The sequence below is a fragment of the Triturus cristatus genome, chromosome 1_2, assembly GCF_964204655.1.
Source record: "Triturus cristatus chromosome 1_2, aTriCri1.1, whole genome shotgun sequence".
NCBI classification, from domain to species: domain Eukaryota; kingdom Metazoa; phylum Chordata; class Amphibia; order Caudata; family Salamandridae; genus Triturus; species Triturus cristatus.
In genome coordinates this window covers 783,959,632-783,984,292 of record NC_140580.1, presented here as the reverse complement: position 1 = coordinate 783,984,292, position 24,661 = coordinate 783,959,632, and the positions used below count along the sequence as shown (strand labels likewise).

Sequence of the window (24,661 nt, the reverse complement as noted above, 5' to 3'; positions counted from 1 at the left end):
GATATGACGATGCTAGAATGTCAAGCTAACACTGAGCTTGCGGAAAGCTTGCTGGCGTAGCCTTTTCCTGCAACAAACGGCGGCTTCCTGCACCCCTTGCGCGCAGAGTTTTGAATTAATGCAATTAATGTAACGCGCTCTTCAATCACCTTGCTATTTTTTGCCACCTGGGTCCTTCACGACTGCAGCTTTTCAGCTTTCAATAGAGCACATACAATAGGGCTGAAAAGGAGGTCTGCAGCAGCATCTGTTATGGGACTGTACACTGATCATAGTTCTGCTCCTAGGGCCTTCCCAGGGCCTAGAGAACACATTTGGAAGACCAACATCTCCTGTTCTATGGGCAAGAACAACAGATAGAATTATGAAGGGCTGGGCGGAAACTGAAAACAACAAACTCCACCCCTTGCAAAAGAGATGTTGCCAGGTCATGCTAATTTAAATCAAATTCACTTAGTTTCCTAAACCCATTTCTCTATGACTTCTTGTCTTTGGACCACCATTACTACCACTTTCATAATTTAGAGTGATGTCGATTAAGGAAGAGCCTCAAATATAGTTAGATCGCTTTTGAGAGGCAGCACCAAGATACAACACAGGGCGGGTGAGGGGTGCAACAGAGACAGGTGAGGGATGGCTGGGGTCAACACGCACAACGGGGGGGAGGGCGACTGGGGTCAACACGGACAACGGGGGAGGGTGGGTGGGGGTCAACACGGACAACGGGGGGAGGGCGGGTGGGGGTCAACACAGACGAGGGGAGGGACAACAAGGGGAGGGTGGGTGTTTGCACAGACATCGGACGCAACACAGACAATGGGGAGGACGGGTGTGGGCAACAGACAATGGGGGGAGAGCGGGTGGGGGCAACACAGACAATGGGGGAGGGTGGGTGGGGGCAGCACTGAACGGGGGAGGGCGGGGGCAACAGAGACAACGAAGGCAGGGCGGGCAGACACAACACAGACAATGGGGGAGGGCGTGCGGGGGCAACACAGACAACGGGGGAGGGCGTGCGGGGGCAGCATGGCCAACGGGGACCGTGCGGCCAATGGGGACCGCTTGGCCAACGGGGACCACGTGGCAATGAGGACCACGCGGCCAATGGGGGGGTGGGCGGGTGGGGGCAACAGGGGGGTGGGTGGGTGGGGGCAGATTGGCCAACAGGGGGGGTGGGGGCAGCACAGCCAACAAGGGGGGGTGGGCGGGTGGGGGCAGCACGGCCAACAGGGGGGGGTGGGCGGGTGGGGGCAGCACGGCCAACGGGGGTGGGCGCAGCGGGGCAGCACGGCCAATGGGGATGGGCGCAGCACAGACGAGGGAGGGCGGGTGGGGGCAGCACGGGCAACGGAGGGAGGGCGGGGTGGGGCAGCATGGGCAATGGAGGGAGGGCGGGTGGGGGCAGCACGGACAACAGGGGAGGACGGGTGAGGGCAGCACGGACAACGGGGAGGGTGGGTGAGGGCAGCACGGACAACGGGGGAGGGCAGGTGAGGGCAGCACGGACAACGGGGGAGGGCGGGTGGGGGCAGCACGGACAACGGGGGAGGGCGGGTGGGGGCAGCACGGACAACGGGGGGAGGGCAGAAAGGGGGAAATGTGGCAGAGCGTGAAGGTTAGGGAGCAGTAGGAACAAGGAGGAGGGAAAAGTAAATGACAGAGACAGCTGAAAAACACTGACTCTGGTAGAGTGCTTAATCATAAGTAAAAAGTAGCACCAAAAATATAAGCAGTGGTAAGACTCAAGTAATGTGCTCATCATACAGTGGAGGAAAAAACACACATATGCACACGTGCGCTCGATGACTATGGCAGCTGACCAATAAGAAGCAAGGAAATGAGTGAGTATGAAGCTATCTAATGGTAAACAAGGGGAAGCCTTCTAAGCCTGCTGATAGAAAACAATATGTCTTGCAAAAGACAGCGCATGTGCTGTCGTATGCAAGATCTATAAAGTGGTACTGAAAAAAAACAGTGCTAAAAGATGCCTTTGCATTTAAACCAATCTGATCTCCTTTTGACGTTTGTGTTTACGTAACAGCATCTGTCAGGTCGATAATCCCCCGATATGCGCAGTGCCAAGGCTGCTGAATCCAAATATTTTTAATCCTGAAAATAAAAGTACTTTACAAACTGGCATGGATTACCCAGTGCTGATTGCACACAGCATAATTACAGTTAGAGATTGAAAATGTTTCATTTAATCAACAAAACCAAAAAAAGAAAGTCTTTCCAAAACACTTTAGTGGGTTAAAAGGCAAGACTGTGTGTTAGTGACGTAAGTAACAGAGCTATGGGATTGTGCAATGTTAGAGATTTTAACCTTCCTGGACTGGGTCATTTCAGCTGAATGATAAAGTAGAGAGTAATCCTTCAGTAAGGTGGCAGCGGCCATGATGTCACATTAGCAAGAACCATCTCATCTGCACCAATGCACACAAATATCAAGAATAGAGAGACAACACAAAGATATCGCTATGCCACACATGCAGGATTTGAAAGTAATGTCACTAACAGAATAGACAAGAGACAATCAGATCAATCTTGTGACTGTGGATCAACACATTCGTGTGAAGAATACCAATTGACCTTCATTGCAGCAACTAGTGCCCCAGCTGAAGCAATAGTATACAATTGTGGATCATCCAGCGAAGACGTGGGCAAGGAACCTAGTGTGTTGTATATTGCCAACCAGAAACCATACTTTTCGTATCTCAATTTTAAACTCTTTGTCTGCCCTCAACCCGGAAGCATACAATCTGCACAAAACATGCCACACTTGGACCACTGCTCACAATTGTTAGCACTGTGTGTGCTGTAATGCACCCCCGACAACCGTGCCTGTGTATTTCTCAGAATCCTCTCTGCAGGGGGATATTACTGTTTGCTCTCACTTTATACCCCCTAAGAGAGACAAAGTCCCAGTAAAGACATGGTTAACTAATATGACCCTCTTACTACAGAAGTAGCAAATGTAGCAGTTAATGTTTATTGGTGAAAATACCACAACTTGAGAGGGATTCCCGTAGTGTGCCTCATATTCCCGCAACCTCCACACAGGCATTTATATCCAGCTATATTGCCTAGCCTTTGGCCTCCCCTGATTCACATACTACTAGCCTCTATCCCAGTTCTACTGCTATGCTGCTCAGGACCAGTGAGTTGTTAAAAGTTTGCCTTATTATCAGTAATGTTAGACCTGTCAGCCTAAGGGTGCTCTTCGTCCAAACCTTTTTCCTTACTCATCCATTATTTTTGCTGAATTCGTCTTTATTGGCCTTTTGACATTGTGCACTTTAACACTACTAACCAGAGGCAAAGTGAGAATTTTCACTCCCTAAACATGGTAACATTGGCTTTCACCCAACTGGCACATTTAATTTACTTGTAAGTCCCTAGAAAAGTGGTACTACCTGTATTTATAGCCTGTAAATTAAATACTACTAGTGGGCCTACAGCACTTATTTTGCCACCCACTTAAGTAGCCTTTCAAACATGTCTCGGGCCAGCCTGTATGTGCAGTTTTAAACTGCCATGTTGACCTGGCAAAATAAACCTTTTGCCAGTCCTAAACATTCCCTTTTAATGTATAAACGTCACCCATAAGGTAGCCCTTAAATAGCCCATAGGGCAGGGTGCAATCTATTTAAAAAGTTGGACATGTACTTTTAACTTTTACCTGTCTTAGCAGTGCAAAACCTAAAATTCCTTTTTTGCCACTTCTAGGTTTGCTTCTCCCACAGGATAACATTGTATTACCTTATTACATTTAATAACCAATAACTTTAAATTGGGAGAAGGTAGGATTCTCAAGTTTGGGGTCTAAAAAAATGTAACTGAAACCTCTCTTTGATGCTAAATTCGGATTTTAAGTCACAATTCTGAAAATGCCACTTTTAGAAAGTTGTAAATTGTAATGTTGGTCGCATTCAGTGTTAATCGTAAAAACCAGGTTAATGTCCTTTTAGAGCTCTTCGGGTGCTGTGGGAACCCGCCTCCTGATCGAAGAGGTGTAAATATGAGTAAACGTAGATAATCCTTCACCACTGGATGGTATATCCCATATAGCACTCCACTTCACCTTCTTATCTTTCAATAAACGTAGTCAAATTTGAATGTTCAAAAAATAGCTGTTTAATCTCACGGTATGCAGTTTCATAAGCAAATTCATTGAATCAAAATTTTCAATTTCAATAATTCGTAATTGAAATCATTTATGTAGTACGCTGTTATGGGGTCACAGGGTTATTAATCCCCAATGCATTTCGGGGCGTGCCCTTCTTCAGGGGGTTCTCCCTGTAAACAGAAATGCGGGCTCTTAATATCGTCAGAGCTAGAATGTGTCAAATCAAAAGTAAACAAGACCGTCTACAAAGCGCATTGCCGTGTGTTAGACATGCAGTTAGTGAATTTTTAAAGAACTGGTGCTCATTATACATTTTGCTATCGCATCAAATTACTTTTGAGAGGATTGTATAGATGACTTTATAACGGCTACTATGTCAGTAAGATGAACTTCATTGGATGTTTGTGATAAAGGTGAAATAAAACAGTATTTTGTACAGACTCCTCCGGTTGCGTGCTCGAATGTCCAACATTACACGCGAAAGAACCAACGTAAAAGATGTGATACAGAGTAAACGAATATCAGTTAATAACTAAAGTGCAACCCTTAGAAAATACACCAACACGTGTTATGTTAAGGTCGTCTGAACGTTAGTAGTACTTGCGTGCTCAAGTGTCACAAACTAGGCACAAGAAAGTCAGTGTGAAATACGAACCCAAGCGTATTATGCGAAGATCGTCCGAAATAGTCTCAATAGTGATTCAGTTGTGCCAGTGTTTCAAAACTGGGCTACGGCTACATATAGCCTTAAAACAGAGTGGAAACAGTCTGAACGGTCGTACCTGATTCTTCCCGCCAAACGCTAATCTGTGTCTCGCGTACCATGTTCGGTCTTCGGTATCTCGGAAGTGAAGAGTAGCCAACCCGGAAGTGCATAAATAGTGTTTGTGAAACCAAAACGTAAACACAAAGGAAGGACCATGAGGTGAATACTAGGTTTTCACTGCAAGTAAATCACCGTGCAGCGAAATCAATAAAGCTTGACGAACAAAACATTCAAGGAGCTGCCAGCTGGAGCCGACACTCTGCGCAAATACATGTTAATAATGTAATAGATACTACGATAAATAAAACCTGCAAATGAAAAAAACGTGTTTGTTGCATTATTGCATGAATTTGGTATGAAAAATATGCGTGTTAATGACCATAGTATCTACTGGATGAAACAACTTGTCAATACGTTTCATATGGTATACACGATAGCACAAGGGTACAAAATAAAGTAAATACAAAAACAATATGCATAATTATAGATAACAGTTAATTTCCACACGGTCATTCAGGCCTTTTGGGTGTAACCAATCCAATTTATAAATCCAAAATAGTTCTCTTTGTAGTAGGAATTTCCTATTGTCTTTTCCTTCTTTAGGTTGAATTTGTTCCAGAATTAAGAAATTAAGTTGACTGATATGTATAAGTTTGTTGAAATGTGTTGAGATGACCGATTTGGGATTATTTAGTCTTATATTGCTTTTGTGTTCTGTTATACGAGTTTTAATTTTACGTTCAGTTTTCCCCACATATGAGAGTCCATAAGTGCATTTTAATAGGTATACCACAAAGCTGGCATCACAAGTCGCCGTAACATGTAAATTGATAGGAATACCCTGTGTTGGATGTCTCAAGTTGGTACCTTTTATAATGTTATTGCAATTTCCACAGTTCAAACATGGGATAGTGCCCTTATGTGTGTCTTTCAAATCTGAATTTTTGCGCTTCAATAATTGTTGGAGGTTCACTGTACGTTGGTATGCAAATATTGGACACTGTTCAAAGATGCCGTTAAAATCTGTTTCTGCCTGTAACATTGGCCAATATTTTTTGATTATTTGTTAGATTTTTTGCCTTTTGGTGGAATATTTTGACACGAAAAAAATGTTCAGACTGTTATTTTTGTCACTTCTTAGAAGGAAATATTCATGAGCCTGGAGGCCCAAATTGTGTGGAATCGAAGTATATAATTATTTCACATCTATTGTGTATAGAATGTATTCAATGTTTTTTTCCAGCTTTAGTTTGTCCAACTTTATTAAAAAATCGGTTGTATCCTGTAGATATGTAGTCATTTGTCGCACTATTAGTTGTAAGTGGCGATCAATGTATTTTCCTATTGGTTCATGTATGGAATTTCGAGTACTCACAATTGGTCTGAATGGTGGATTGTGTAAATTTTTATGAATCTTTGGTATCGCGTTTTCCGTGGTATTCCTCGTCTCTTTTTTCCTTTTTCCCAGGAGCACTAATTGGCCCTCTCCCAATTTTCCAGCTTGATTCATGCTGCTGATGCTGGTAATTTTTATTATTTTCTCTTTCTTAATCAGAATGTTTATGATAGACACACCTCACTATATCACATATTTTTGATCCTTGCCCCTAGGTGTAAGCCCATTCCCTTGGTCCTGATGAAGACCCCGACTCCAAGCAAACCAATTTGCTGGTTCTAACAGGGGTCGAAACGTCGACTTACTTCTGTCTTCAATCAACACAGGAGATTGTCAGTGATTGTACAACTGCTTTCTAATTTTGTGTTGTCTGATTCAAGGTTTGTTGCCATTTAATTGGCAGGTTAGGCTCTTCAACAAACTGTGGATGTTCCTATTTTACGCAACCTTCCTCCCTCACAACGTCCTGCACTCATCCCAAAATCTTGCACTTATCACGTATCTTACACCTATATGTATTTAAATATGTTGACATTGTGATGTATCTGGCTTTGATTTAAATTGCTGATCTTCCTTTTGACTGAATCTCTGGATAATCGATTAAATTATGGTCATACATGCATAAAATAGGTGTTGTCTTTAAATCTGTTCGAATCACTAACACATGTATGCTCTTTTACTCCTTTAAATATGTTTCCACTGTGATTATCTTTTTGTGTACCTACCAAGCGCTAATTGGCAGGCCTCCTGAGCAGAGCCTCAAGGACAGAAAAGGCTCCAACCACATGGGCTTTGCCTGGCAACCACCCCTAGGTGGTATCACCCCAGTCCTGGACCCTTATAATTGGGCCTGAAGGTGCTCTGCCGTCGTTCAGCGCTCACAGAAGGACTAGGAGGCTGTGCATGCTCTCCACTCAGGCTGTGCAATACAGTTGGTGGAGAGCATGCAAAGTGCGCATTACTGTTTGGCTGGCCCAAGAAGGACGGCCAAACGGTCATGCGCACTTAGAGTGTGCTTACCACTCCCCCCCCCGGCCCCTGCTCTGGCTAGCCCAGCCCTGCCCAGACCCGCACCTAAGCAGGAATGGAAAAATAAAATTATAATAACATTGCATTATCATAATGTTATTTTTCTTTTTTAAACTGCTTGCAGAGTGGTGGAGCGACGCTCCTCCGTGTTAGCAGAGGAGCCGCTGCTGTGTGGCATGTGCTTCTCTGTGGGCTCAAGCTTTCTTTCATGTGTTGGAGCCTGTTTTGCTGTCTTGCTGCAAGGTCTTATCATCCCTGCACTATCTCCAGTATTAAGGATTCTAGAAGTGACGTTCCAACACTGCTGAGCTACCAGGCAAGGCTTCTGATGTTTCCTTCCTGCTGAATGGGCCTCAAAGTAGGATCCGCTGGCGCTGTGGAACACACACATGATGTGCGTTAGGACCTGATTTCTGTAGTACATCTGTTTACATTTTCAGCTGTGCTCATCACCCACGTGCACAGATTGGCTCTTGTAAGAATGCTCTGAAGTTAGTCATAGGTGCTTGGGAGTATATTATGCTTTGGTAAACCGTGTCTCTCTGCTGACATCCTTTGTGGAGCACTCTCTCTACTTTATGCATGTTCAGGTCAAGCAAAGTTGTATCTCGGCACAAGCACTTGTAACTCCTGTTGCTTTTCAGGACATGCTCCCAGCTGTAGCGTCTTTCTGTGCATACTCTTGTGAATAGTGTCTATTCTTTGCATGTGCTCAGTTGTACTCAATGGGATCACATATTTAACAACCCAGAGTCGATGGGAAATTGTGACCCTCTGTTGCTTTTAAAATTATGATTTTTTTTTAAACGAGATACTAGGTTCCGGATGTTCTTTCTAACATCAGAACCCACCTAGCCACAGCTCAGACGATAAGCTACCACCCACAATGTTTGTTCGAGGAAAATAAACTTGTGTTATTTTTGTATAGTTCAAACAAGATAAACAACAGCCTGGGAAAGGTGCACAAACAGTAATGTAGTTTGGGGGTTTTCAAGTACTATCAGCTTCTCTTGTTCCTCCATCTGCTCCCTAGTAATTTGAGGGTCAGTTAGGCAGGACTTGAACATAGTCCCACGCCCACATATAGCTTTTCTTTTTCATTATGATTTACATCACAAACCACCACTACAACACATACACATGTACACACACCCACACCCACACACACACACACACACACAGCTCCTCCGATATGGCGGAGGAACATCGTCCCACCTGCCACCAGCTGAAAAAATTAAAAATGAATCGATAATAAACTTTTGGTTATTATCGTTTTATTTTTCTCTCGGAGCCGAGGCTTGGAGTCATGGCCAGGGTGGTTACAGGCTGGAAGGAGAGTGTTAGGCACTACCTTCACTGCACATGTCTTAGGCAGGCCAAACCCACATGCGCAGTGAAGCGCTCTCCAACCCTAGCTGAAATGCTGGGCTGGAGAGAGCAGGCACTGGCTTCCATTCTGTGTGAGACTGCAAATCATCAGCGCTCAGGCCAATCCTAATGCTGCTTTTAGCAGCATAAAAGCAGCGTCTGGATTGGCCACAATGCACTCTGGGAGCCTGTGCCTGGAGAAGCGAGGAGCGCGATGCGGCGAGCAGGTAAAGTGTTTTATTTTTTTTATTTGTCAAACCCAGTTGCGGTTTCCCTCCTTCCACCTGTCTCTGTTCATCCCCTCACCTCGCCACTCTTTCAACTCGTCGGCCGCTACTGCACACACCGCTACCTATTTTGATTATAACAAAGAAACAACAACATTTAAAAGAGTCTAGGCATATTAGCTGTGCCAATACTTGCCTATAGATGTATATGTGAATTTCAGTAGATCCGCAATGCCCATCACCACTGTCTTTCCACCCAAGTCATTTCCAGGCCCATCCTCTAATTTTTCATCCCACTGTCTCCTCTGGCACACTCCTAGCTTTTCCACCATATTTTCTCTAACCCAACAGTATATTCACTAGTGGCTCTCCTGCCTTTCAGCATCTTGAATGATACCAAAGCTGATTCACCATCAGATATGGTGCATTATTCCTCCACCTCTTCCTGTAGACCAGGGATCTCCAACCTTTTCTATGATGTGAGCTACCTATGTAAGAATCATCCAGAGATACTAAGACAAATTATCAGTGTCACAAAAGTACTTCACACACAATTCCATTAGTGGTCTGTGCATTCAGGATTTCTAGGAGTGACCACCTCAGTGCACCAGGTAAGGTCACCAGCAATAATGTAAAGAAACGAACATTAGAAATTTCAATTTAGAATGACTCTACATGTCATACCAATCATACATGCAATGCACCCTTGACACCCAAGAAAGAAAATAAGTAATATGATTCCCCCATTGAGCAATTTAAATTTCAGCTTTGAATAATTATTTTTCCTGCAAACATTAGCTTATTGGTTCTGACAATAGACTCATTGTACTTTTAAATATATACTTTTCCATTTTGGAAATACATCTAATTCAACCAATCAAAAGCTTTCATTCACTAGGTTGGGCTTCACATACGGAAGCAACTCACAGGTAAATGGAGAGCTACTAGTAGCTCCAGAGCTACTTGTTGGAGAACCCGGCTGTAGACCCAATCAGGCCCGGCTCCAGGAATTTTTATTTGGGTGGGCCAATGGTGCATTCGAGTGGGCCACTGCGACAGTAGTGGTCGGCATGACTCGTGGGAGGAGGGAGAGGAGGCAGGGGGTTCATGCGGGGCAGAGTCACGCGCAGGGGGGGTGGTAATTTAATAATATTAATTTGAAAAAAATTTAGCTTACCTTTCCGCCGGCCGGGTCCCACGTCTTCTCGGCTTCTGCTCTCTTGCCTCCAGCAGGAACAGGATGCCGGCAGCCAGGCTCCCTCCCCAAAGCCAATCACAACGCTGCAAGCAGTGTTGTGATTGGTCGGGACACCGCCCAGCCAGGGGCTTATGTGGAGGCCATGTTCTCCATGCAGGCTGCATTGCAGCCAATGCAGCCTGCATGGAGAAGGGCAGAGCGGGCATGACTAGTTTGGGCTGCCTCAGAGTGCCGACCATACAGTCTTTGTGCACTCATGACCTGACTGCTAATTAAATAAACAAAAAACAGAAAGGGCATGACAGGGCCGGCTTTAGCACTAGTGCGAAAGCCTTGTTTGGCGCCTCACCAATTACCTCTTTTTCCGCAGATACCATTACTACCACCATCCGACAGTGCCCTTCATCTCTCGGTAGCCCCCTCTCATATGCATTTCATTTGTTGTATAGCGCTACTCATATCAGTGTAGGGTGTCACAGTACTTTACATCACACACACTATATACAGAGACAATCAATCATACAAGTAGGTAAATCAGTCTATAGGGAATGCCACATAAGCCAATGAGGATTATAAGGTGTAGGACTCACGCCATCCATCCTGGTGGGCAGTATATTTTAAGAGGGTGTGGTCTGGAGAAGCACAAACTCAGGATTTAAAGCATACCCCAATGGTTGGTGGGTTGGCTTTACTAATAAAAATGTATATCTGCCCAAACTAACTCTTTTTAGCAACATTACAATAATGAAAGACTGAGGAAGTTCTAACTAGATCGCACCACAAAAAAACCTGAAGTTCTAACTAAACCATGAAGGTTTGTATGCAGCTCTTTGATGACAGTTCATAGGTCACTGTCCTATGTTAGGATTGTAACTTCTGAACTGCAAGTAACACAAGAATCACTGTGACAAAGGCAGTAACCCACTGAGCTATCTACATAAAATACAGTTTATCTGCATTTCAAAACGACCAACAAAGGATTGCTCTCCAGCAGGACCATTAATCACCAGTTATCTGGACTTTTTATTGTTGCCTTGCATCCATGGTCATGATAATGATAAAAACGATTTAAATGAAGCATACACAAAGTATGTGCCTTGCTGGGCGTTTGCAGATTTTAAAAATGAGAACAAATAGTCACACATTTTCTTTCCTACTTGGTACATGGAACTCTGCCTCACAGTCCAATCTGATAAGCAACTGCAGGGGTCACGAAAGGTGAATTAGGATAAACAAACTTCTTTTCTCCAGCACAGAATAGAAAAGGAAATATCCAGGTAGCCAGTGTCAAAGAAAGAATTTGTCCCCTTCGCTGTGCCCCTATTGTACCTGCACGACACAGCCCACCTTACTAAAGGAGATGTGTGAATGGGGATGCCTCTGAGAAATAGCCCAATCACGCAACTTCCAGAACAGGAAGAAATTAACGTGGCCATTTTCTATTGGCCTTCAAGCCGTCACTGCAAGGGCCAAGAGTCGGATTGGGACCAGATATAGCCCCGGGCACCCAATAAAAATGTGGCCCACATTTGCGAATTGCAACCTTTTGAGGAGCATTGACTTTTTAGTATGAGGGGGTAATTTTATGAGAATGTTATGGTAAAGAAAGCCTTCTATTGCTTATGTGGTCAGTGACATTGGCCAGGACTGAAAAGTCCATTATTCCACTGAAACTCACTCACTCTTCTCCTGATGCTCATCTTGAGGTCCATGAATCACCCGTATACCATGCACCCCTTTATATCTCTGAGCCCCCTCCTGCCTATTAGGCCATTATCCGTATACACCCTGATGAAGGCAACAGATGATGAGCCAAAACGTTGTATACAAGTTGATAATTGTTCAAAGAGTGTCTGGAAAGGAGTGGGAACTACTGGATGAAATTCATATTGCTTGGTGTTTTTGTCTCCCCTTATCAGGACTTATTCAGTAGATATGTGTGACTAAAAAGGTGCTTGGAATAGTATTTTACTTATTTAAATATTTTCATAGATATGCTGTGTACTAAATGGTATTTATTTGATAGAAAAAGATGATGAAAATGTAAATAGCCAGTGACTATTTACAATTTGTATGGAATGTATTTGTTATTATAGGGGCAATAAAGATTCGGTGATATCAATGATTCTCTTCTGTTTAATAATGGGGGGAAGTGGATATTTATATCGCAGAAATTGTGGGCATGAAATCATCAGTTGAGAAGTAATGATGAGAGTGTTATCAATATTGAAATACGATTTGAAGAAGAATGACTAGATACTCTCTAGATGCAAAGACTTGCCCAATTGTAATGTAAAAAGAGCAAAGACTCTTACCATGGACAAAAAGATAGAAAAGACAAACTCTGCTCATGGCCTTTGGAATGCAAGAGAGAGATTCTTATTGTGAGTGCTCTGTGGAAGAGACATCATGGACAAAAGGCTGGAAGTAGGCCCTCACCATTAGCTCTGTAGTAGAAGAGGCGAACCTCTAACACTAACAAAATGTGATGTTTTATATACACACACTTTTTATATGTGTAGGGGCTCAGATTTTCTTAAAGGAGCTCTTGGTTGGAGTTGTTGAATGCAGGGCTGCTCAGTACCAAGGCAACCGACCAAAATTTGGTTTCACCTTATCCCGCTTCCTTCCACCATCCTACTCCACCTGTCTCTTTATTTCACTCTTGCAGGTTTATTTTCCTCCCCTTTCTTCCTTTGTCAGTAGTTTCCTATGACTGTGTTTCCCTCATTTTCTGCCTTTCCCTCTTTTACAGTGGTCAAAATCCCATGTTAATATGAGGGCTTGTGCCAACCACTACCAACGATCTGCACAGATTAAGCACTGTGTGTTGATGTTGTGATAAAAGAACAGTGATGTGTTCAGTGAGGACAAATAAAGTGCGCTACAGACATTGGTGTAACAGTCAAAAGGCAGAGTGTTGCTGAAAGAGGCAGAAAAGGAAAGGTGCATACAATTTGAGTTGTTACACAGTGCATTCCAGTGAATTTTCTGCCATTCTGTAGCACTCTAGTCAACAGGTGTTTTTAATACAATTATCCATTTTTCTCAGAAAGAGGAATAGTTGGGTTGGAACTATCCAGAATGAAGGCTGCAGGTTATATAAATGCCTACTGGAATTAGGTGATTGTGTGGCTGCAGCATTTTTTTGTATATAGATTTGTCACATTTGCCACATAATCCATCATCTGCCACATGATCCGCAGTTTTAACAAAAAAAGTTTGTTCCCTGCTCAAACGGTTCAAAAGTTATCTAAACCGCAACTGCACGTGTGAGTGTGCAGTAGAAAGCCCTTTGCAAAGCTGGACTGGTCACCTTTCTGTTGCTTATTTCTATATTTGAGTGTTAAACTGGTACTAATGATGTGTAACCAATGCCCAGACACCATTAACAAGTGTAAAATTGAGAAAATATTCAAGTAATACTATCATTGCAGCATTACACTGCATAATTGTCGGTTTCTTGCAGTATAATTTACGCAACCCTGCTACATAACTTGGCCCTCCAGTGCTGCATAATTTCAGTGGCCTGGTTATATCAATATACCCCAGCAGGCAGCAGTTAATGACTGTGCTGTCTGAACAAGTAAGCTACAGGCGTAAACATTTTCAGTTTCGCTGGTTTTGATTGAAAGGGCTTTATTTTCTTTCCAGGGAAGGAGTACATGATCAAACATTTAGTCTCTCAGAAAAACCATAACAGTTTCTGTGGTGGCCCTCCTTTGACTGAGGTAATTTAAAAGCTGCACTCCGGTGGCACTAGGGCCCAGGAAACTCGCTGCCAAGGGCATCTGCTGACAAAGCCTCTAAATTAAGTGCCACATCTCAAAGAGACAGCTAAGACGGGGGTTGGTTTCTGGTTAAATTCTGAGTTTGAGATGGGAGGTTGGTAGAGCAGTGAGGATGCCTTGTCTGGCCGCCATGAATTGGAGTCGGGCCAGCCATCCACTGCGAGAAGGGAGGGAGCAAAATCCTGTTTATTGCCCCCATCACTTCCTGGTCCAAGGGAAGTGAAAACTCTGGCCCTCAGTAGCAGCATCTCCCGTGGTGAGGCCTCACTGTCATACCCTAAGGCCAGGGCGGGTGCTCCCACCACATGCTGTGACTGCTGAGTTTGGCCGATTGTCATTCTATATGTGACAATGGGCTGCGATAATCTGTGCTGGGCTGTGCAGAGGCTGCAGCAGCCTCTTGAATTCGGATCAGGAGAGCCAGCCCGAACACTGATGGGGGAAAAAACGGCTCACATCAAGCCTCGGGCACTGGGCCTCAGGTACCGGCCGAATGCCCGCCTTGCCAATCGCCCAAGGCTCATGTTTGGGTGGACCTGGACCACCCGGCCCACCCGCTAGAACCGGGCCTGAACCCAATATACATACATGTCACAGTGAATGTCCCGCTGTGTGTCCTGTTTAATCACTCCACCTGTTCATTATTATGCGAGTGATGCAGTGCTAAACCTACACGGTTTATTCCTTTGTCCTTCAATTACTCCTGCATAGACTGTGTAACTAACTGCACATCATTACAACTGGAAACATACTCCAGATACAGAGCTCTTCTGAAAACATCTGCAAAAACTCTTACATTCAAGATGTTAGCTTGTTGCACAAACCTTACCTTCAACCGCTTTACATAACATTCAGTGAGTATCAGTGGAGATCTCTGCATGAATGGAGATCTTTACATGAATGGCGTCATGCTCACATGACCTACAAAACTGATTGCCAACTTTGCCTATTACTCATTGAAATTTGCTACACTACAATGTAGCACTTCGAAGTACCATATCCTTCACCTGTCAGGCACCGCCCTACTGATCCCCCAATCTCATTGCTCATTCCTGGCCACCAAATACCCTTCTTGCAATTTACACTTTCTTGAATTATCAGTGGGATGGAGAGTTTAATCTTAGACTTTGCAAATTAGTGGCCAGTCGGTTTGTGGTTTAATGAATATGAATGGAGACCATGTTACTCACTTTAGTCATACCCCCAATGGAAGTGCTTAGCAGGATTCTTGTGAAAAATCAACTTCTTTTTATAACGGATTTAACTCCTAAGTATTGTTCTTCACTCCCAACCTTTTATGGAAATTGTAGATGCAGCACTATTGGTTTCATTGTCATATCTAAAAACCTTGCATCTCTAACTGGCGACTTTTCAATTAAGTCTAATTGCATGAGTGAGCATAGTTTACTATTCTTCACCCTAAACTTGAATTTAACAATAAAATACACTGCAAAGGAGCCTGAGTAGATAGCATACTCAGCTAATACATGTCTATGCTTAAAATGGAGCAAAATACATCCTGAATCTTTTTCACAAGAATAAATCCAGGTTGAGTAGATGACAGTTTTTCTGCTGTTTATTGTCAAACAAAGATTCATCCTTGGTTATTAATAGTTATCACTGTCTGTTAAAGGTTGTCTGAGTCCTTGTTAGTCAGGAAATCTGAGAAGACTTATCAAACACGTAGATGGTTTGATACTACATGTGTAGCTGCGCATTGCAATCTTAAAAGGGTGTCGAAGGGTAATCCGAGAGACAAGGAATTAGTTACATTTACTAGAATGTCCTACAAAGAAGCCCTTGCACTTAGAAAAAAAGCTACTCAGAAAGAGGCTTGGGATCAGCTGGGAACTAGAGTAAGATGAAATGACCATACTCGGTTTTGGGATGTGGTGAATCAACCTTTTTTTTACTGATTTTAAGGCTCCTGAGATAGAATGTCTATTTTCTGCGGATGTCTGGATTTCGCATTTCGTGAAAAGTTTTGAAGCAGGAAATGCCATTAATACTCTCCATCAAGAGACCCAGGAGTTGGAGATATACAAGTCTGCGGCCACTTTATTGAGCTCTTCCAAAGAAGTGGCCATTGGTGTTAAAAACAGCCCAGGAAGCGAAGCTCCGGGCCCAGATGGTGTCCCAGTGGACCCTTTTAAGGAAATAATATATATTTATGGGCACCTCTTATCACAAATGTTTTACATGCTTTAGTAAATGGCCCATAGTACCTTTCTGGAAGGAAATAGTATTTGTCCCTATTGTTAAAAAAAGGAGAGAAAACTGACCCTATTTGTTACAGACCTATCTCACTGCTAGAATCCACTGTCAAGATACTAGGGCGGGTCTTTCTTACTCGATTAGAAACTTGGACATAATTAAATATTCTTTCCCCAGTCCAGTATGGTTTATGGTCTGGGATAGGTATGATTTAGCAATGTCTCAACCAAACTCTAATATTCAGGAAATACGTCAAAGCCCGGAGAGGTGCCCTTCATTTAGTATTTATGGACCTCTCCTGTGCTTTTGACTATGTTAACTACTAAAATCATTAGAGCATGATGGAAACAATGGGAGTTAATATGGCACTTGTTGACTTATTAAAACATATGCACTGTAATACCTTCATTAGAATACTTTACGGACAGAACAGGGAATGTACTGCTCCAATTAATTCTAATAAACGGGTACGACAAGGATGCATTTTGGCGCAATTTCCATTTCTTCTGTATATTAATTGCATGGATCAGTATTTAATTAAAAAGGGGAAGGATATGTCTCAGATGAGCCCTCAGCTGGTCCCTTGTCTTTATATGAAGACAACACACTACTTCTTGCACAAACAGCCAATGGGCTCTATTTACTCCTGGAATCTTTAACGTCATTTATGTCTGACATCGACTTAAGGGTCAATTCCTCTAAATCATTCACAATGGTGATTGGACCTAAAAACACAAAGTCCAGGACTTACGGGATAGGAAGATTCATACAGCAGCCATTTTAAATTATTTTGGTATACTTTTTGACAGCTGATTCAGTTGGTTGCACTTACTCAACGCAAAAGCGCATCAATTTCTGGGTGCTATTGAAGCACTTTTTCGTTTTTGACCTAGACTTGGTTTCAGGCCAGCATAAAAGTTATCTCTAATATATAAGACTAAATGTATTTATGTGGATCTTTATGGAACAGGTGTGGGGGGGTATGTAAATGTTGAACAACCCACTCCATTGAAAATAGATTTTTGAAACGTATTTGAGCAATACCGAACTCAGTAGCCACGTTCATAGGCCATGCGGAACTGGGTTTAAAATATTTGACTGACGCTGCCCAGCTCGCACGCACCATTGCTGTTATGGCTCAAGATATGGACCTCCATAGAAGCAGCTTTTACCATAATTGCTGAAAAAGATTGCTTAGCTCTGGGTGAAGTTAGCGAGATCCCCTGGCTGAAATATATTAAGAAGGTCTTTGAGCAACTGGATATTCCTGATTTTTATGTTAACTGTTTAATGATTACGGCACGGTCTAAAGAAAATCTGAAATTTATTATCAATGATTTCACATCCAATGCCCGTGCACAAAGGGTTCAAAATATTCAAAAGGGTATTGCCCATCCCAATTTGATTACAATTCTGACGCCAGAGCCATTCTTTGTATTAATACGAAACTCTCAACATAGGTTTTATTTAATAAGATTCAGACAGAGCACCATTTGCTTTCTGTGTGCCTTCTCTAAATGGGGATCGTGGTATAAGACTCCCCCGAAATGTCCCTGCAATAATACATCCCCACAAAGCACTGTGCACTTTGTTATTTTGCACGATGTTTGCTTCTTTATGCAAAAAATGTATACTTCCCATTTTCAAGGCTGCACATATTTGACATAATCTGCCTGCTTTAGACTTTCTGGAGCAACTGACCTCTGCCGAAATTTGCTATGCAGTATTTAACTATCTTAGGAGTGCATTGATTGTTAGGCGTAGACATGCGATTTGATCTGCTTTTTACTAATATTTTTATTCTAATATTACAAACGTTTATAAAATTGATTTTAATTTAAGGAGACATTTTAAATACGAAGATTGTGTGTGGTTTATTTACAATTGTTATTGTTGTATACTGTAGGATGTTTATATTTGTTCTTTTATGGTCTCATATAGGCTGAAATAAAGAAATTGAACCAATGACATTGGCAGTGGCACCTCCACGCTGTGAAGGAAATAAAAAAAATGCATAAAATGCAAGTAAGGTTAAATTTCATTGGAAAGGAGTTCCAAAATCGCAGTGACATGATCTGGTTGGAAGCGGCAGTGTTGTGTAGTTCTCCCGGGGTCGGAAATATATATACAATAAAGTGAGCGGTTTACCGTTACCTGCCTCCTCTCAATTCCAAACTAAGCAACTGAAAGAAATTTGGTGCCAGACGTTTTACCATTTTAGCGGTCTCAAATGGCCCTGCCGAAAGTGTTGTAGTATGTACAAATCCTATGTTGCAAGTTGTTAACCTATCACCGACTCGCAAAATAGGGTTTGCGAGTAGCTATTCGGAAGGGGTGTGCCAAGGGCGTCTATTCCTAATAGCGAGTCGCACTGGCATGTACGATAGTTTTGAAACTGCAAATTATATCGCAAAATAATCACAGTTACCACCTACTACAAGTATGTGGTAAGCCCGTCGCAAAGGGAAGGGGTCCACAGGGTACCTCTTCCCCTTTTTGAATGCAACCAAAAATATTTTTTAAGAGCAGGCAGTCATCCCACGGAACACTGTTTGCCCTTCAAAACTGAAAAGAAAAGTTTTCTTTTAAACACATCCCGTTTTCATTTAAGAATATAGAACGCATTTGAAAAAAAAGTTGCCTTATTGAAAAAGCAAACACAGATATGGTGGTCTACTGTCCCCAGCAGGCCAACATCTGTTTTCTTGCCTTTTCCTAAAGGGTCCAAAATTGCGACCTGCCTCATGAACATTGATGAGGCAGGTCATTTGCGACTTCATTGGGAATCGCTAATTATATCTAAGACACACAAGTACATTTTGTTTTGCAAGAGCAAATTGCGAGCTGCAAAAAATAGCTATTTGCGATCTGCAAAACAGAATGGTTGTATATCTGGCCCTGAGTGCGCAGGATCCCATGCTTAACATAATTCTATTAATAAAAGAGCTAACAACACTCCTCAAAAGATGACTTATGTGATGTACCACAGTCAGTAATTTTGCAACTTTGAATATTCTCACTGATAATATCGTAAATGTTCTTATGTGGATTGTTTTAGCAGAACTGTATAGAATGCCTTTGAGACTTGCAAATGAAATCACAGTCGATACATTCAATGATATCACCTGACCATTGATAATATAGATCACATTACTATGGATATGCAAACGTTTATTTCACTAAGTATTGTCGTATACTGAATTTATTGCTGCAAAATATTCCCTCATTTTTTGCCAAGCACTTGGCCAATCACTGATGTGAACATAGCTCACTGAACCTGACCTTTGTCCGCGCACAGTGGGTGTTGGGTGCAGAGCCTGAAATTTAGCTAAGCCATGTGCTTAATGCACTGCACATGAACTTAAGCTGTGGCAGTGTAGATTGACTGCAGGTTTGGTCCTGCGCTGAGTTCCTGTACACCACAACACACAGCATTTGGCTGTGAGGAGTGGGGTTTGAGAGTATGGTGCCTGCCTTTTGGACAGATATATATATACATACATGTATATATATCTTCGGGTTTGGTTTTTTCAAATGTAGCTCCTGTCGGGCTCGTACATTTGGGACCAACTCTACAGAGTACATGACTGCCTTCAGCAATATACCTGTGAAATTAAGTTACTATACCTGTCGCACAGATTTTACTGTTTATGTGCTCAGTTGTACTTGCAGCTTGAAGTATGTAGGGAGCGCTAAGCTCCAGGTGCACAACCGCATACTCCAACATCTCAGAGCCGCAGTCAATTCAGATCCCAATTACCCAGTAGCCAGACATCTAAAACTAGTCCATACAAATAATTTAAGTGACTTGCAGTACTTCATAATTGGGGCAGTTACAAAGTCAATTTGAGGGTTAAATAGAGAACGCCAGTTAAGACAATTAAAATCCAACTTTATATTACAACTCGACACTAAGATGCCTAACGGTCTGAACATGGGGGAAGAGCTCTACAATTTTTTGTGATGACCCAGTTATGATGTCTCTCTATGTCCTTCGTTGTAATAAGATATGAAGTTTTCTATTCCACATCTGGTATGACTTGCGTATTCTGCACAATATCTTTATATCTCTGCTTTATTCTATTTATTTTCTGATATACTATACATGTATCCAGTGTTCAACTGTCTCCTATGCTTTAGAATCATGATGATAGTTATGTCGAATTGGGCACTTGCCCAGAACAGATGCTGCCTTCATGACTTTTTGCACAACCCAGGGCTTGACCCCGGGGCTCAGGGTGGATTTTTAGTTGTATAGTAAATAGTTTTTTAAATCTTTTTGCACTAGCACTTTTTGCACTTTCACACCTGACAATGGAGCACTTCATGTGATTTGTGTGACTCTAGACAGACCACATCGACCCGATTTGCACACGAGTACAAGTTTACAATTGTTATTTGCACATCTCCTTTTAGAAGGCATTGGTCTAGGTTTATTATTGAATTACCATGATAGTTTTACATTAAACAATGTATTTATTTTAAGACCAATGAATTTAAAACACGATGTCTTTTAACTATATCTTTATATAATTCCATTGTATTTATATTTTTTATAATAGCTTTTTAGATATTTATTTACATCACGTTGTACTTTTACGAGCAAAGATTTTAGAGTCTGTTGTCTATTTCTATGTGTCACGTAACATGAGCCAAATAGTTTGCAGTTGTGACTCCCTACTCTTTCACTATTTAAATAGATTTTACTAAGTAGCGCGTCATGTGAACAAGACCGAGTTGTCTCGGTCGAAACGCGTCATGTTGGGCACTGGCCAGGACTGACTAGTTCGTGTGTAGATGATATTTAAATAAAGCACTGCATTTGAAATGTTCCAGTGAGTGGTCCGTACCCGTTTTCTTCACCGGTGGAAGGTATTGATAAACCAGGATTTGCTCTGCATACATGTTTATATATACACATATGATTATATAGGTATTAGCAGGTCGTCATAGTTAGGACCATGTTTCCATGAAGATATTTGGCTTGCCTATATCTTTACCACCGTTTGACGAATCTTTCGGAAATAAAAAAAAAAGGTGTCAGGTTAGGTCTTGTTGTGCATGAAAGTTTCGGGATGATCTGTCTAGTGGGGACCGAGAAAATGGGGGAGTGGGGCAAAAAAGGGCGTTTCCCAAGTTAATTTCCATTGAGTCTTTAGACATGCCTTCAGCCCAAACTGCTGGACAGAAGGGTAGGTTTTGATTCGCAGATCACACTTTTTATTATTTGGTGTGAATCCATTCAGTAGTTTGTGAGAAATTAAAGGAAATTGATATTTGTATATCTGCAACTGTGATTAATTAACCAACAGAAATGCCATGACTGGCTGGCTGCAACCTGAGCAGAAATTTGCACCCATCATTTTCGTTTATCTGTACAATCCTCGGGGTACACAGAAATGGCAGATATTGGGAGAAGAGGTAAGGCTGGTTGTACTCTGACCCCAAAAGTGGCATATAGGGGTGTTTTATCAGGGATATAGTGCAGGCAGAAAGCACCACGTTCGATATTCGCAAATTTGCAGTGGTGCTCAGTGTGGCCACCATTGTAACTTTGAGGCGAATTTGCATACATCAGTGGAAAAATGAATAAATATAAATATATATATATATATATATATATATATATATATATATATATTACCTACTGGCGGTCGCCAGTAGGTAGTTATAGTTAGGACCACGTTTCCATAGGAAATCCGCAACATTCTATTTTGAATAACTTTGGCGCCGGTTGACGAATCCTCGCGAATTTTTAAAAATAGGTGGGGCGCTACGCTCCGCTCCTACCCTGAATGTCTCGGGGGGATTCGTCAAGCGGGGGCTGAGATAAAAGGGGGGTCCCAAAACGCGTTTTTCCCATGCATTTTTCCATAGGACCTTTAGACACAGCTACAGCCCGAACGGCTGAACAGAATTACTTGAAATTTGGCAGAGAGGTAGTCCTCAAGTCAAGGAAGTGCCTTTTGTAGGTTTGGTGTAAATCTGTTCAGTAGATTCTGAGAAAATAGCCTTTAAATCAATATATATATCTGAGCCAGCTTACGGTGCGCTTACGGTGCGCTTACCGTACGCGTACGGTGACGTGCGCGATTCTGATTGGCCCTTAGATCTTAGTAAACATTCGAATCGGTCGAAACCAGGAAGCGGCGGCTGCCATTTTCTCTCTCGCACTCTGACAGGGGGTGGAAAAACAAAGCCCCAAAACATGTAAAGGGGCTGTTTAGACAGCTCCCACGCACCTAGCCATGTCCATGGAGTCCCCAACGACCCCCCCAAGGGAAAAAAGGGAATTTTAATTTTTTCGAAAATTTCGCTGATTACGCTTACGTAAAAAATTTAAAAAAAATAAAAAAAAAATATCCACACTCTCCCCACCCCGTGTGCAAAAGGTGCCCGAAGTGCACCTTTTGTGCATGGCCTATTAGTGTTAAAACTAACACATATTTTAAATATCACAGCGATGCTCATCATATTTCCACCATGTGCGCACGGTGCGCGAAGCGCATCGTCCGTTCATGGCCCATGTAGCGTAACGTGGGCACGCGGTGCGCGAAGCGCACCGCGTGCTCACTGTGCGCGCACGGTGCGCGAAGCGCACCGTGCGCGCACGGAACGAACTGCGTTAAGTGGGCGCGCACGCCACAAATGGCGTAAAGTAACTTAGCATTTAAAAAACCGTACAAATTCACTGAAAAAACCATAGGTTTCACACACGTTATAGTTAGGAATTAGCATTTAAAAAACCTTGCAAATTCACTGAAAAAACCATAGGTTTCACACATGTTATAGTTAGCTGGACATTTTACTGATGTCTCTCTATGTCCTTCGTTGTAATAAGATATGAAGTTTTCTATTCCACATCTGGTATGACTTGCGTATTCTGCACAATATCTTTATATCTCTGCTTTATTCTATTTATTTTCTGATATACTATACATGTATCCAGTGTTCAACTGTCTCCTATGCTTTAGAATCATGATGATAGTTATGTCGAATTGGGCACTTGCCCAGAACAGATGCTGCCTTCATGACTTTTTGCACAACCCAGGGCTTGACCCCGGGGCTCAGGGTGGATTTTTAGTTGTATAGTAAATAGTTTTTAAAATCTTTTTGCACTAGCACTTTTTGCACTTTCACACCTGACAATGGAGCACTTCATGTGATTTGTGTGACTCTAGACAGACCACATCGACCCGATTTGCACACGAGTACAAGTTTACAATTGTTATTTGCACATCTCCTTTTAGAAGGCATTGGTCTAGGTTTATTATTGAATTACCATGATAGTTTTACATTAAACAATGTATTTATTTTAAGACCAATGAATTTAAAACACGATGTCTTTTAACTATATCTTTATATAATTCCATTGTATTTATATTTTTTATAATAGCTTTTTAGATATTTATTTACATCACGTTGTACTTTTACGAGCAAAGATTTTAGAGTCTGTTGTCTATTTCTATGTGTCACGTAACATGAGCCAAATAGTTTGCAGTTGTGACTCCCTACTCTTTCACTATTTAAATAGATTTTACTAAGTAGCGCGTCATGTGAACAAGACCGAGTTGTCTCGGTCGAAACGCGTCATGTTGGGCACTGGCCAGGACTGACTAGTTCGTGTGTAGATGATATTTAAATAAAGCACTGCATTTGAAATGTTCCAGTGAGTGGTCCGTACCCGTTTTCTTCACCGGTGGAAGGTATTGATAAACCAGGATTTGCTCTGCATACATGTTTATATATACACATATGATTATATAGGTATTAGCAGGTCGTCATAGTTAGGACCATGTTTCCATGAAGATATTTGGCTTGCCTATATCTTTACCACCGTTTGACGAATCTTTCGGAAATAAAAAAAAAAGGTGTCAGGTTAGGTCTTGTTGTGCATGAAAGTTTCGGGATGATCTGTCTAGTGGGGACCGAGAAAATGGGGGAGTGGGGCAAAAAAGGGCGTTTCCCAAGTTAATTTCCATTGAGTCTTTAGACATGCCTTCAGCCCAAACTGCTGGACAGAAGGGTAGGTTTTGATTCGCAGATCACACTTTTTATTATTTGGTGTGAATCCATTCAGTAGTTTGTGAGAAATTAAAGGAAATTGATATTTGTATATCTGCAACTGTGATTAATTAACCAACAGAAATGCCATGACTGGCTGGCTGCAACCTGAGCAGAAATTTGCACCCATCATTTTCGTTTATCTGTACAATCCTCGGGGTACACAGAAATGGCAGATATTGGGAGAAGAGGTAAGGCTGGTTGTACTCTGACCCCAAAAGTGGCATATAGGGGTGTTTTATCAGGGATATAGTGCAGGCAGAAAGCACCACGTTCGATATTCGCAAATTTGCAGTGGTGCTCAGTGTGGCCACCATTGTAACTTTGAGGCGAATTTGCATACATCAGTGGAAAAATGAATAAATATAAATATATATATATATATATATATATATATATATATTACCTACTGGCGGTCGCCAGTAGGTAGTTATAGTTAGGACCACGTTTCCATAGGAAATCCGCAACATTCTATTTTGAAT

The 24,661-nt window shown here is 42.2% G+C and overlaps 1 protein-coding gene across 22 annotated transcripts in view; it reads right to left on the bottom strand.

Moving 5' to 3' along the window:
* Window positions 1-24,661, bottom strand: part of ANK3 (ankyrin 3) — a 1,906,984-nt gene that overhangs the window by 1,075,808 nt on the left and 806,515 nt on the right. The window lies entirely within an intron of this gene.